Raw genomic sequence first — 16,027 nt, 5'->3', positions numbered from 1 at the left:
AAATCCGTATATTACATACACACAAACTCAGACAGGGAAGACGGCACATGTATTACACATATATAAGACATTCACGACAAGACAGGAAACAATTGTTAGCCAACAAGATCTGTTTTATATATCCTACGTATCTTTACTATCCTATTTATCTACGTGCTTAGCTCTTTCTACCCTTCCCTCCTTTTTCTTCTCGCTTGTCATGTCTGCGAGCGTTCCCAATTGCCAATACTCACACCTCGGTTGGTCGATCAGAGATTAACCTGGTCGCGCTATTTACCCATGGTTGGATCTTAAACCATTTTCAGTTCCTTCCTTTGGTGGGAAGTTCTCCAGGCTGAGGCAACGGCAAGTATTGATCGGGAGAACAGTTGGGCAGCTTGGCTATATCTATAAGAGTGTGAGAAAGGGGGGCAGTGCATTTTGAACATCAGCAACATTTCTAACTTCCCAGACGGGTGGTGCCGTGGCAACCCTTACCCGTATATTTTTCTTTGTCCTTTCCCTACCTAGTCAAAAGTCTAGTTACATTATCTAACGTGTTATGTCTAGTCAATTTTTCGTCATACAGTACCCGTCCAATTCCTATGTCAGTCCATCCTCCCAGTCGCTATGTTCTAAGGAGGAACAGTCATGTTTAAGTCTACGTCTTTTAAAAACTTATCGTTATGAGGACTGTGCACACATTCCCTCCTTCCCTTTTCGTCGGTGGTTCGACCATCGCTCTCCCATATTTCAGCCGACGTTCTGACGTGACCTGCAGAAGGGAGGAAAAAGAAGGGGTGGGGGGCAGCATTCAAAGTACATCAGCATGCAGTAGTCCGAAAATGTTTTTACTTACCACTTACTCGACCTATCTCCGCGCACTGCATTTCTTTACCATCTCGGCGTTTAAGCCCAGAGGGACCAGTAATGTCAGGTAGATAATCATTGACGATCTGCGTATCTACATGAGTTACTTGGTCGCAACCCCTTTCGTCAGGCGCAAGGGTGACGGTCAGGTGGCATTTCGGTGGTGTCGTTTTAAGGGTGTCTAAAACACTTTTCTGGCTGCCTGTGACACACAATGTAGCTGCTAAATATCTGATCCCTTTTTGATCTACATCTTCCATCATACTTATTCTTCGCTCATAGTAGTAAGACATCCAAAACTCATTAATGCAACTGCTACAACCATGCTTTCTTTTTCAAAATACTTTTAATAAAAAGTGTTGAGGTACAAATACAGGCCTACAACTCAGTGGGCCGGCTACAAAGCAGATTGAAACTGTACATAAGAAGAACGAAATTGGTGGCAGTTCATTGCATAAAGTGCAGCAGTGCAGTAAAATCGTATTAAACTTCCCTACAGAGCAAGCATGATGCATGTCAGTAATTCATCTTTAATAAATTCATAAATTCATTATCCAAGTTCATTCGTTACCTAAATTACACCAATTCATTTTCCAAATCATAATCAGTACCCACCCTAAGTCAGTTCATTGTCCAAGCACATACTCAATATCCTTCATATCTACTTTCATTATCCAAAAACTGCATATATATCTCGGGACAAAAAGCTGCGCAATCAGGGTGCAACAAAGTTTATTCAAAAAGTCTCATTTTGGTGTCGGCGCCATTTTGGGTGGGGTCAGGCGAGTTCCAGCACAGTTAGAATGTCTCCAATGATTCGTGGTTGGACCGGAGCCTTCCGTTGGAAGTTCAAAAAGTTTTGAATCATGTGGTTAACAGTTCTAACAATATGGACCATTAGTCAAAGAGTGGGGAGGGCGGCAACAATTTTCCTACCGGGTCATTCTGGTGTTCCACCGGAACTGAACAAGTCTATGCCGTGGCTGCATTTTAGCCATTTCCAATCCGAGGCTGGCGCCGGCAGGAGTTGCACCGACGTCGTGGTTCCCAGTGAAGGGGGCGGGGGCGCCCATGCGGAGGGATCGGGGTGCCCCCCGGCTCTTATAGAATCTTCAAGGTTGAGGAGAGAAGGCATGGGACGTGTGCCCGTCCTGGGCAGAAGACCGCTTTTTGATGTTGACCCTCTTTAAGTAAGAGCATTGGGGCGTCGCTGGAAGCCTCCACCTGGAGGGAGGTGGGGGAGGCTCGTTCGCGCCGCCTCCCCCTCCCAGCGACCCCGCGCCGTTCCTCGGCTCCGTCGCTTCGACATTGGCCGTGGTGGCTATTGAAGATGGGGGGGGTGGTCGGCGGCTGAGGCAAGACAGCCCCCCCCTTTTCTCCTGACATGTGGCGGGACTACCTACAATCGTCCAGGCGTCGACATGTGGCGGGACTACCTGCAACTGTAAGGCGTTGGGTGTAGTTGCGGCCATTATAGCACAAAGAAATGCCGCCATCCTCGCTTTGGCTTCGTCCTTTAACGAAAGCCGGATCGGGTGAGAGAGAGGGGTGGTCGGTGGCCGAGGCAAGACAGCCCCCTCTCTCCCCGCGGCCTGCAGGGCGGCAGAAGAGAAGAGATGGAGAGGTCCTTGTCATTCTTTGGACCGCCTGCCCAACATCATCTCCTACTGACCGCGGCCAGGCGAGCCCCTCGTGCCTCGAGGCCTCGCCTTCCGGATGGGCGTAACCGCGGACCTGTTGCACTTCGGGAGCTTCCGGAATGGGGGTAGGTACCTATTGAGTTGTTTCTATTTCATGTGACCGTTATTTGGGTGTGGCGGGCAATGAGGCAGACATGTTGGGAGCAGGAATAGGCAGTAGAGCCTAGCTACCTCGTGGCTATTTTTGCTGCCAAACCTTTCGCCATTTTATATTTCTTATTACGAACTATTTCTAATGTTTCTTATTTTTAGTGAAGTCAAAAGCTCATCAGGGGGTTACTGACTTAGCCTGATTTCTTTTTATTTTTCTTTCTCTTCCTTAGCGTGTTTCGAGCTAAAGTTTTCTGTTAGTAGGGAACGGTGATCACTTCATATTTTTATGTGTCCTTTTCACTAGGGGGTACCTCTGGACGGACCAGACGAGTTCCCTCCAATAAATGGTCCGGGGTGGAACGAGATTATCGATCAAAAAGGGGAACATATATTCCTTCATTAGGGTATCATCCTGGACAGACCGAGCGATGTACTTCCATTTACTAGGGTAGCCTTCTGGACGGACCAGATGGTCTACTTCCACTAAATGGCCCATGAGCGGGGAGCATATGTCCTCCATAAGGGTAGTCTCCTGGGCGGACCATGCGAGCTACCCCCCAAATAACCAAACAGTGGGGAGTGGGTAGGACTGACGAATTCACAAAGGGGCATAACCTACCCTTTACTACTTGCAAAGACTAGATAGAATATTTCTACTCCACGTTGTTTGCAGGCAGAAAATACCTCAAACGAAGCAATTCCTGGAACAACAATGTCCAGGCAACCAACCAATCAGTGGGGAGAAAAACAGGCATGACGGATTACAACGGGGACAAACGTCTGCATTACCTGCCCTTCGCTATCCAGAAAGGAAGACAGAATATTTCTACTCGTCTCAGTTTGTAGACAGGGAAGATCTCAAAGAGCAACAATCGATTATTAATCGATTTCAAACAATCCAGTGGGGAGAAAAGTAGGCATGACGGATTACAACGGGGACAAAAGTCTGCATTACCTACCCTTCTCTATCTGCAAAGAGGGACGACGTTCCTATTCGCCGCTGTTTGCAAACAGAGAATGTCTCGTTCTCAAAAGAGAACCAATATGTCAAGTAGCATTCAAAGCTAAATGAACCAATACCAACAATATCAGTATACAAATACCGATTTCAATACAAACAATCAATCAATCAGGTGGATAGAACCACCCTACCAATCAGGCGTAAAAACACCCTACTTAATCTTACCCGGACCGGACCATACGGACAGTTCTTCATCTCCCTCCTCCAGCGCCCGATCGTTCTCTTACTCCATGTAGCATTCCTGTGGGATTCCAGTCAGGACAATAGGTCACTCAAGAGAGGTCCGTTCAGAATTGGTGAAGTTCTTTCGATCGGCAGCCGGGCGAGGGCCCTCTCAAGGCAGGCATACCCCGATCATTTAGATGTTCACTTCTTCGTCTGGATCTCTCTTACCGAACCTTATGTCACTGATGGACCCCGCGTTGGGACGCCAATTGTGGAACATGAGCCCATAATTCTATCGATGCCCAGTCCGCTGGCGCAAACCGCCTCTTAGTTCCCATGTTGAATAATTTACCAAATAAAGAGACGGGCGCTGGAAGCAGGAATCAAGATCAGAGTTTTAATTCTCATGAGGAGAGCCAGTCATTTCGGACACGAAACACAGTGTCTTTCGGGAGGTGCTCTAACAAGTGAGCCGAGACTCTTTCTTTTATACCTTACAAAACACTTGATAGTACAATCAGGACAGTGTGACGCAAAAGAAAGACATCCCTATAATCCTCGTGTCAATCCTACCCCACATATGTTCACAATAGGAACCCTTGACCTGCTGATAAGAGGGGAGGGCAGTCACGCAACTGAGTGTTCCGTCAACTGTTTAGGATGTGTGCGCCTGATCATAGCCCAGGGGGTGGGGTGGCTAGGATCAATAGTGGGTCCTTTGAAGAGGAGTGACTTTATACAATAAGGGCAGTAAATGGTATCTCCTGGCTTAGGCGATGGCCTCGGACATGTGTGGTCAGCCGGACTCGGGGGAAGGGGTCATCAAAGGAGTGGTAGTCATGCCGCGTGGACAATCGAGCGCGGAGGGAAGGCTTGTCAACAGAGGGGCATTCATGGAAAGAAAGGAGGTGTTGGTCAGGCGCGGCCATGACTCTCAAGGACGGGATCTTGCAGAAGAAGGTTTACGGCTTGCCCATGTGAGGAGAAGGGAGGGAGAGCCAGGGTGGACACGGGGACAGAGTCACATAGAGAGAGAGAGAGATCTTACGACCAGTACAAGGGAGAGCGGGGGCAGTCAGGTGCAGCTGGGGAGGGCTACGTCAGCTAAGGCGAAGGATGCCTCTTCAAGAGGGAATGGGGGGGGGGGTTTTGTGCGGGTCAAGCAGGAGAGTTGCCTTTCGCAGCAGGGTCGCACAGGGGGAGAGGGTTTCATGGCCTATGCATGAGAGAGGGGGTTTAGGATACGCGCAGGGAGGGAAGCCGGGGATTCCAATGGGTAAAGGGCCATGGTGCCTAGAATGGCTGTACATATGCATAGGGGTATGGGCTCTTACTGGCAGAGCGATACGGTCAATAGTTTACGGTATTCATGGTGCTCACAGGGAGAGGAGTGGGAGAAGAAGGGAAATGAATGCTGTTTATGTACATCAATTTCTTCAACTTCCACACCAGGGTCACTTGCTGTATGCAAGTATTATTTCCAAAAACCAAGACAGACCTGGAGTCGCCGTTATGGCCTTCACTGAACATCTCTTCTATATGAATTGATACGAAGCAGATTGAAAGCCATTCTTTTACAGAAAACTGTGCCACTGACCTCGGCCAAAGAAACCTATGATCTGCAAGTTGCAAGGGCTTCTGCCGAGATACATGCCCTCTTAACTACAAATTGCCCTATACAATTCTCAGAAATGTTAAGTCGTATCTTAAACATGTCTGATACGAGTTGTATTGTACATGTATTTGAGACAGTATTTTCTGGACTCTTAGCACCTTTTGAAGCAGTCCCAGGAATATTTCCAAACTTCGTGCACTCTGTGTTTGGCGGATTGCCTCTCATTTTGGAACTCGCTGCAGGGATACTATTTTTGTTCATACTGCTGCGATATGGCAAGTCAATCCACAAGCGACACCCAGTTCACCATGGAGACTACTCTACTGGCGATGAAGTGTTGTGAGTGCATCGTCCACATTTTGGGACTACCTCATCTAAGAGAATTAAATACCACATGGTTTCAGTCATTCAGACCAATTTGGCAAGATTGCATCTTAACTGTTCTACGCTGCCTTCTATGCCGAGAAGAATGCGTGCTAGACATCTGTCTAACACTCCCATCAGTCATGCCAACGGATGTTGATACTTTGCTTGAACCAGTAACAGCCCATACACTGTGTTGTCCCCAGCGGCTACCACTTCTGATGACGGCATTCATTGAGATCTTACAGATGCTAAATGCTGACGGTGAGGTACGGGAGGGAACAGGCACACAGGTATCATCCACTACGAACATTGCTAATGGGACCAATGCTGATGGCGATTCTCCACATCTATGTGCGATTGATCTTCTTAACGAGGTAATCCAATTTTCACCTACAATGGTAGACAAATTCTATACAGACTTAGAAGATTTGATGTTTTCTCCAAACAATAACACTGACTTTTGATTTGGCACACAGTGTTCTGAGAGACTCTGAATTCGACCTTCATTTTTTCAAAACAAAGTTCTAACTTTGAAACGCTTTTTTTCTATGATTATGAATTTTTCCAAATTTGTATTTTTCATTTTTTGGCACAAAGTAATCTGCTTAAAGTAGAAGAACAAGAATTCTTTGAAAGACTTCCAGAGACAATATTTGACCTTTTCCTCATACCAACAGTTATACGTAATATGACATGAAATGATTTCGGAACCTTTTTCTTCTGTATTTACGAGCCATTTCATAAATGTATTTTTGTGATTCATTCAGACAGCATTTACAAATGTCACCTCCATGCTTAGAATGACACATTGCATTGAATGCGTACAGCACCAATGCGTTTTTGTATACAACCAGTACCATTGCATTTTTATGTGTTTTGGGTGGGTTTTAACAGATCATGTTTAGATATGTTTAACGTGTTTAGAACTTAGTAATGTCGTACATAAGAAAGTGGAGTGGGTGTTGTATGGCTATTTAGATTCCGAATGGATTTTCCTGATTCATTCCCTTATATAGGTGAGGGGCGCTAGGTGGCGCTAGTCCGAGATGGCTGCTCTAGTGTAGAGCTCTCGCCTTGCCGGGACTTAAAATCGACATAACCCTATCCTGCCTTCATGTAAAGGGCTGCAAACATCACCGACATAAAGAACACGACCCGCTGCACGATCGGTGCAATTCTTGGATTGGCAGCGGTATCTACTGGCCAAATATCGACGGAGGAAGTTGCTGCGGCACAGGGCAGATGCACGAGCTGATCCCCTGGGCGGCCTGGTGAAGCACGCAAGGCCGGGGAGGTGAGGGCCTGCGAGACGCCGCACTTCGTGATTTTGGCGCGAAACGTCCCTCCTAGCTACAAACTCACAGATCGGAGGTGAGAGGCGGCTGCCCCCCCCCCCCGCCGTTGACGGCTTCCTTTGCCGGTCACAACAGAAGAGACCGAAGACCATCCTTAAAGTGCCCCACACGAATTGGGAGGGGCAGGTCGGACCAGAGGACTTTGTGGGGGATCTAGTGGCAAAGAAACACTTGCTGGGGGCCATAGCTGGAACTACTGCGCCCTGCGCTGTTAAGCCTTTCATCATCTCGGCTCCGACTCGCCCAGGCCGTCAGGTTATTGCTGTACAACCAACACTTGACCACCCTGTGCCCCCATGCCCTAAACAGACTGCCGTCGCAGCTACAGACTGCTAACAGTTGTAAATCAGACCTACGTGCTAAACTAACTGCCGCGATCCGCACGATTCCCTGCCGCCATCTTACATCGGGCCCGAACGCGTGCACAGCACCTCTAGCTCCACAGCCCGCCTCACGGACATACCTGTGCTGCTCCGCGTGCCTCGCACATGTGACGGCCCCCACACTCCTGGAGGAATTTGACGCCACTTAAGGGGAGAAGCATCAAACGATTAGCCGCGAGCCATACTGCGACATGTTCCTCTTACCTGGCTGAACCCTTCTCGACACTGACCCTTCCCTTCTTCGCATAGAGTGGAAGCCTGCATTACATTGAGACCACCAGCGGTTGCTAAACTGAAGGGTAGCTAGCGCCATTTGGGAAGCCGTGGTTGGCTGGGCATACGACATCGGTCTGGGATTAAAACGCTCCCCCCTCTTCCCCCTCGGTGACTGGACGCAAGTAGGTCACGAAGACCCACGGGAACTGGTTTGTGGGAACACCTCTCAAATACCTTCCTAACCAGTCCAGCACCACGCACCCTGCCAAGATGGGCAAAACGGAACCACTGCAGTCAAAATTGCTCTTCGACGGGTGCAAGACATCCGGCGCAAACTCCAAAACCCAAGGGGAAGACGACCCGCCAGACACGCGAGATGAAGAATGGAAGACCCTCCTGGTAAGCATGCAACCGAGTCTCACCTCTATAGATTCCAAAATAGACTCCATGAATCAAGGTTGGACAACGTTATGGCGAAACTAGACGGCCACAAGGAACGCCTTAAGGAGGCTGAGCAGAGGGTTTCCGACCTGGAAGATGGAGCCACCGCTACTCGGAAACAAATGGCTCACATGGACAAACTATTAAAGGTAATAGCAGATAAAAATGAGGAGTTGGAAGCTCGCTCCCGAAGGAACAATGTTCGTATGCTTGGCCTGGCGGAAACAACCAACACGGGCCGCCTAGAAGAGTATGTGGAACGCATGCTATGTGATCTCTTTGGACGTGACTCTTTTTCAGGGCAATTAGTCATCGATAGAGCGCACCGCTCCCTGGCACCTAAGCCCCCTCCGGGAGCTATGCCGCGCCCGATCATCATGAAATTCCTCAATTATCGAGACCGCAATACTCTGCTACGACTGGAGAGGGAGAAGGGAGAAGTGCAGTTCGAAAACACAACCTTGTCATTTTATCTCGACTTCACCCAGGCGGTACAGGATGCCCGGCGGAAATTCCTCATGGTGAAGAAGCAACTTCAGTCACACAGTATCCAATATGCGATGCTCTACCCTGCCAGACTACGGAATTACCATCGTGGCAGACAGCATATTTTCCAGACACCCCAGCAGGCCGAGGAGTATTTGAAGCACAACAGGAGATCATCCTCACGAGAGGCAGCTGAACGTCGTCGCTCTCGCTCCCACTCTCCACTGTCGGAGCCTTCCTGAGACAAGACCTCTACGCGGCGTCAAACTGGAACTGTGGGTCTCCCTGGTGACATGCTGCAATTCCGCTGATTGGTGATGTATAATACTTATATTGACTTTAAGGCATTTACTGACTCCCGGCCGCTCACCTCCGTCCCATTAGTTTGACCCCTGTATCCCAGGTGGTTGTAGATGTGTGAAATAAGGAGGTGTAGTGCGACGGACTTGAGCCCCTAGTTGCCCCAATGAAGGGCATTACCCATTGTTACTTAATAATTGTTATAATTTGGGACTTTTTAGCCTGGGTGCAGCAACTCAGCGAACTGTTTGGGGGGGGGGAGATCTTTTCCTGGCAAGTTGGGGTTACCAGTGTGGGTGAGGGGGGGGGTTTACTTGTGACTTTTGCACTGAAATGTCATTGATATTTGTATGGTATCCAGAAGGTAAGGTGCTTTCCTCATTGCTCTCCTTACTTTGGTCTCCGACCTCAATCGACCCTTCGTCTCTTGCCCTGTACACCTATGGTTTAAATGAACAGTCCTAAGACGGGCCAGACTATCAAGTTAACCTCTTGGAATGTCAGAGGCCTCAATGGCCCCAGAAAGCGTAGACAGATTTTGGGATATCTAGATCGGCATGAGATAAATGTAGCTCTCCTACAGGAGACGCACCTCGCTCCTGGGCACACTACCCACTTTGCTGCCAGATGGGCCACCAGTCGGATTTTTTCGCCCTATTCTAACTATGCTAGAGGCGTTACTGTCCTGATAAAAAAGGAGTGCCCTTTACACCTACGGGTTTCGACAGCGATAGAGAGGGTAGATTTTGTTTGGTATGGGGGCGTTTGTGCACACATGATGTTCTGTTTGCTAATTTTTATGGCCCCAACATGGATGACCCTTCCGCCTTGCTTACATTATGGAGTAAGATTCAAACGCTTGGCGTCACACACGTCATTTGGGTGGTGACTTTGATACGGTGCTGCGACCCGCTTTGGATATATCTAAACCGCTCCCTGCACACTACACAAACACCCAACGAAACTCTGCAACATAGTTGAAGATAACCTATTGACAGATGCTTGGCAACATGTACATCCTATACTACGGGAAGGAACGCATTATTCTTCCGTGCACTCCACCTGGGCCAGCTTGGACTATGTCTTTGTTTCTGCCCGGGTGACTCCCTGGGTACGACGTGCTACCCACCCGGCACGCACATTCTCCGATCATTCACCAGTCCTTCTAGAATTGCAAATTCGTATGATTAGTTCCCCTTACCTGTCCTGGCGTATCAACCCTGCAAATCTCCGCGACGCTGCCTTTAGAGCCGAACTGGAACACGACATTCAAGACTTTTTTTAACGCAATATCTCATCGGTAGATAGTATTGTAACCGCATGGGAAGCCTTTAAGGTAACCGTTAGATGCTGGTGTATTGCCAAAGGAGGCAGTGTCTTAAAATCCTTACGCACTGATCTGCATAATTTGGAGCTAGAACTGAGAGACTTGGAAAGGTCCATTGACTGTTGCCCTTCGGATCTCGGGCTCCATGCACGCATGCGAGATAAACTCTCAGAGTACACACAGGCAGCTGACAAAGAAAGCAAATACCTTGGGCACCTTTACATGGCACGTATATACGGAGAGGGAGATAGACCCGGAAAAGCATTAGCTAATGTGGTTAAGCCTCCTAGATTTGCCAATTACGTTGCGGAAATACACAATGAGGCTGGCAACATACATAGGAACCTCCCTAACCAGGTTCGCATATTCCGGGACCACTAATAGGCACTATATTCCTCACATACAACGGAACCCCTAGATCTTCCCACATGCTTTGCGGGTGTTGCGCTAGCATGGTTAGTTGACGCTCAGCAGAAATTCCTCCATGCAGCCCTAGAATTAGATTAAATTACTGAAGCTATTATGGGCATGAGATCAGGCAAAGCCCCAGGGTCCGATGGCCTTCCTATTGACTTTTATAAACTCTTTGCTCCCATCTTGGCCCCCATTCTGAAACAGGTTTACTATACGGCACTTGAGGAAGGCAGCCTGCCCCGTACTATGCGAGAGGCTTCAATCACTTCTCTGCTGAAACCTGGCAAGCCCCCCTCACACTGCGACTCCTACTGCCCGTTATCCGTCTTAAATTGTGACACCAAGATCCTTGCCAAGGTGTTGGCTACACGACTCAACCTTCTTATGGAGCGTCTGGTGCTGCCGGACCAGGCCGGGTTTGTGCCCAATCGTGCTACCTCCCATAATCTCCGCACCTTCCATGCCGTGCTTCAGGACCTCAACCCCAAATGCGATGCAGTGGCTGTATTCCTAGACGCCACTAAGGCCTTTGACTCGCTAGAGTGGGACTACCTACTTGGCACCTTACAATATATGGGAATTCCTTTTAGCTTCTTAGACTGGGTGAAAATGCTCTATCACCAGCCCACAGCCACAGTGCTACTTAATGGTTCCAGGTCTGCCCCGTTTACTATCCAGAGGGGAACCCGCCAAGGTTTGCCCCTTATCCCCCATCCTCTTTGCTATTGCAATCGAGCCCCTAGCCGCAACCCTTCGACAGAAGCATAACCATCGATCCCTCATTTATCAGACTCGGCCGCTCCTAATCTCGCTTTACGCGGATGATATGACGCTGTATATTGAAAAACCCTGTGATAATTTAAATCTGGTCCTACGCGAAATCACTAAGTTCGGAGGCATTGCCGGAGTGCAAATAAACTGGGCCAAATCTGCAATTTTCCCGCTCACGAATATTAGACACCCGATCCCTCTTGACTACCCACTTGTGTGGGAGCAAGGCGACTTAAAGTACCTGGGCATTCACATCCACAGGGACAAGGAGGCACTGATGCGAGCTAACTATGGCACTACACTGGATAAAATCACGGACAATGTTACTAAGTAGCTACATCTCCCTCTCTCGATGGCAGGCCGCATCGCATTAATCAAAATGATGTTCCTGTTCAAATTCCCTCAGGTCCCAGATCACATGGTTAATTTGGGGTGGGAAACAAGCACGCCTCAGTCTTGACACCCTTGTGCTTCCTTTTTTTTTACTTTTCACCTTTGTGGGTTCGAAGTGCCCAACTTTGAGAGATATTACGACTGTGCCCAAGCACATTTCGCCACATACTGGTTTCATCCACCACCTTATATGGCGCATTTGGCTGTCGAGGATGGCTATATGGCTCCCACTGTCCCAACGGGCTACATTCATACTTCTGTGAGCCAAAAAAGTTGAGATCCCTCCACGGTAGACTGTACAGTACAGGCCTGGGATCGATTGTCAGGAACCCTGGAATGCCCATTTGTCTACTCGCCATTCCTTCCCTTACTAAATGATCCAAGACTACAAGTCACCTGCGAAGTCATATGCTACAAACTGCTACAGACACTGGGAATAAGCCGCTGGGGGGACTTATACGTGCACGGCACTTTCCGAACAACGGAACAGTTTTTTGGGGGGTAGACCCCATCTGGCATGGACACCTTTCTTTTTGCTAGACTGAGACAGAATGTCTGAGCCCTTACCCCGTCATTCCCCAAAGAACCAGACACATTCGCTCCACTACACGCTATAGTGCAATCAGAAACCCCACGACATGTAGTATCCATGCTTTACAAACATGCACAGACTGCATCCAGTGTCAATCACATTAGGGCCAGAGCGGAATGGGATGGCGACCTGGAGGCACCACTTACAGACGAACAATGGGAACTTAGTTGCACCCAAACACGCGCAATTGCAGGCAATAATAGGCTGCGGCTGCTACATTATAAATTCCTTCATCGCATATATCATACGCCTGCCAGACTGAAAAGATTTCATCTGCGCAACTCAGATTGCTGTCTCCGATGTGGGGCTGCTAGTGCAGATTTTATACACCTTGCGTGGTCCTGTCCCCAGGTTGCCAGATTTTGAGAACAGGTTTTTGATGGCCTTGCGAGAATGCTCGGAGTGGAATTGACCCCATGTCCATTAAAGGCGCGATTGGGTTTAACGCAGTCAGTCGTCACTATACACAAACGGTTCCTAGCTCTCAGTCTCTTACTTGCCAAACGCCTAATTGCCTGCCGTTGGGGCAGGGGTCGAGCCCCAAAGTTTAAATGCTGGATTCGTGCTTTGTCTACATGGCAAGAGAGATTACATGACTTTTAAATTCTCAAAAACAAAAATCTGACCCTAAATTGGTATGTATAACCAAACACTCAACAATGGACTCTACAGTCAGACAAATAATTAACTCGAACTGGCATCTGTTAAATGTACTTGACAATCAACAAAAATTACCGAAACCAATGTTTGCCCATAAGCGAAATAAAAATCTAAAGGACCAAATAGTTCATTCCCGCTATAAAGGCAACACAAGAAATATTCCTTTTATTCAAAAATCCATTGATGGAACAAATGCGATTAAAGGCACTTCACGCTGTGGATCTTGTCAGTCTTGTGATGCCATTATAACTGGAGAGAATATGCAATTCAATAATATAATGATTCAAGCAAAAGAGTTATGGACCTGCAATACCAAGAATGTAATCTATCTGATTATATGCCCTTGTAACTTAGGATACGTAGGGGAGACGTCCCGCATGATAAAGACTAGGCTGACTGAGCACAGGTCAGCCATTAAAACACAGAAGGTATCAGCCCCACTTGTGAACCATTTTATGGAATACAAGCATACACCAGAAGAGCTAAAATGGCGCATCCTGGAAAAAAATCCATCTACAGAAAAACCAAGGAGGTGATGAAATACGCAAAAAAAGAGAGGTTTTCTGGATTTTCACCCTTGGAACATTTAATCTTGGTTTGAACCAGGATTTGCCGTGGGAGAACGCGATAATATAGCAGTAACATCGAATTAATTCCGATACAGTGTTCCTAAATAAGGCTCTACCAATAATAACATAATGATAATTGCGACTATTTAAGATTTTTTATAAACAAATCAGAGTAAAGATGCGGATGTTTGGTCTGCAGCTAAATAATCAAAATACCACTTTAAATTGAGGCGGAGTCTAATCTGGATATAAATAGTAGTAGAAAAAGGACTTGACATAATCTTCCTTTTCTACACAGACCGCTGATGGAAGCACACGCGTCTCGAGCTACTAAGCGATAAAACGGTAAGAGTCCGACAAACTCAGCAAAAACTCCGCAGTTACGAAGCGGAACTCCGCGAAGCCACTCTCCATCTGCTTAGCGCTTAATTCTGAACGCAGTTTCTTTCTCTGTTCTTCTCATACTTAGCGGGTGTTGTACCTTTTAAATAACGTCATTCACGCTGAACCCAAACATCTGAATCATCGAGTGGAGAGAAAAAAGCGCGAATGAATTTGTAGCCATTCTTATTTTTCCAGCAAGCGAAACCAAGGTAAAAATAAAAAAGCGTGAAGACCTTAATTTAGAGAAACGCTACACCCTGAAAACTAAACTGTTACTGATAATATCGTTCACCTCTGTGTTTTAGATCTGGCTACAAACTGCACTTACAACGGAGGTAGGCTCCCGAATAAGTCCATTTGTAGTTGGCACTGATGCAATTAACCAGTCCATAGACCTACATCCACACCAGATCGTTTTCTGTTCCCGTTGGGGAAACCATCCCCTAGTAAAGGTAAAAGCAAAAGAGAGATAATTCGAAATAAATTTGGCAATAGGGAGTATTAAATGTCTAAGAGCATAAAACCAGACATTCTTTAATTAAACAGGTGGCTAACTATAGTAGCAACTACGCATTGCAGTGGCGAAATGACGGAGAAATCTTGAAGTTCCCTTTTTAAGGCCGGCGAGAATTAGATGAAGGTAGAAGCGAGATGGGAGCAGTGAACCATGTTTAAACAGGTAAAAAATATGGAACTATGAAAGCGAGCACAACAGAGATTAGGAAATGGAAACCTGTTGAACCTTTCTATAAAATAATAAATCATTGTCTCTCTCTTCAAAACAGATTTCACATGCCTACTCCAAATATTAAAGGAAAGGTGCCTCACTCCCTTCATCCGTTTATTTGAATGCGTTTATATCAAAAATTGTTTTAGGTAAGATCAAGTTAAGAAGAGTAATAATAAATAAGAAACGAACATTGATAGATTAAAGAAGGTCCTCTGCAAAATGTTCGATCAAAATCTATTTTCCTTCGATCCCTGAATTGAGTAAGGTAAAGTGACAAGAAATCTGGTAAAATGAAGTTGTTTCTTAATTAAATAATCCCTGTTTTTTTCATAGGATGCGTTAAAAAATCTTTTTCCCATACGTAGGCCTTTTAGTATAAAGAACTTAGCATTTTTCAGAAAACCAAATAGGGAATAAACTTAGAAAAACTTTTGAATACCCCAAATCACAATTACTGCTACAGACACCTTTAGATAAACAGTAAAATGTTACGCCAACCTCTAGATAGTACTTAAAGCGTGTTTAGATATGTTCATCTTGTTATCTTAACCCTTGAGAAATATCAGAAACTATCGATATTATGAGATATTATGAGATATATATGTTTTCCAACTTCTCTTTTTTAACAGTTCGTGCAAAAATACAAGTCTGGCTAAGAAGATTTTTATCAAACAAATAAGATTTTGTTCAGAATCAGTTGATATATATAATTAACAAAGATGCAATGCACTGTCATTTTGATGTCATCTAAAACATTGTTTTATCTTGTTTAGAAAAGTGGCTGAATATTCATTTGTCCTGATGAAGACATAAGACATTGTCGAAACGCGTTGACATACACAGCCCAATTCTCCATAATCAGAGATAATGTTTTATTGTTAATTGTCATGATTTCTTATGATGTGTTAAAGAAAGGTGACACTAAGAATCAATAGTTTTTATTGTGTATATCTTGTATACAGATCTATATGTATTTATTCATTTTTTAACATCGGAATTAAAAATTATTTTTGGTATCATTACAGTCCATTGCGCTAATTTCTTGATTTATGTTTATATAATATTTTTTTTTTTAAATAGCCAGTTTCTTGTGTTGTAAGTCTGCCTGGGCATATACCTTTACATAAAAATACAGACTGCATCCAGTGTCAATCACATTAGGGCCAGAGCGGAATGGGATGGCGACCTGGAGGCACC

This window comes from Lissotriton vulgaris, chromosome 8 (assembly GCF_964263255.1).
Source record: "Lissotriton vulgaris chromosome 8, aLisVul1.2, whole genome shotgun sequence".
NCBI classification, from domain to species: domain Eukaryota; kingdom Metazoa; phylum Chordata; class Amphibia; order Caudata; family Salamandridae; genus Lissotriton; species Lissotriton vulgaris.
The sequence above is the reverse complement of the archived record's forward strand: the minus strand, read 5'-3'. Positions refer to the sequence as shown.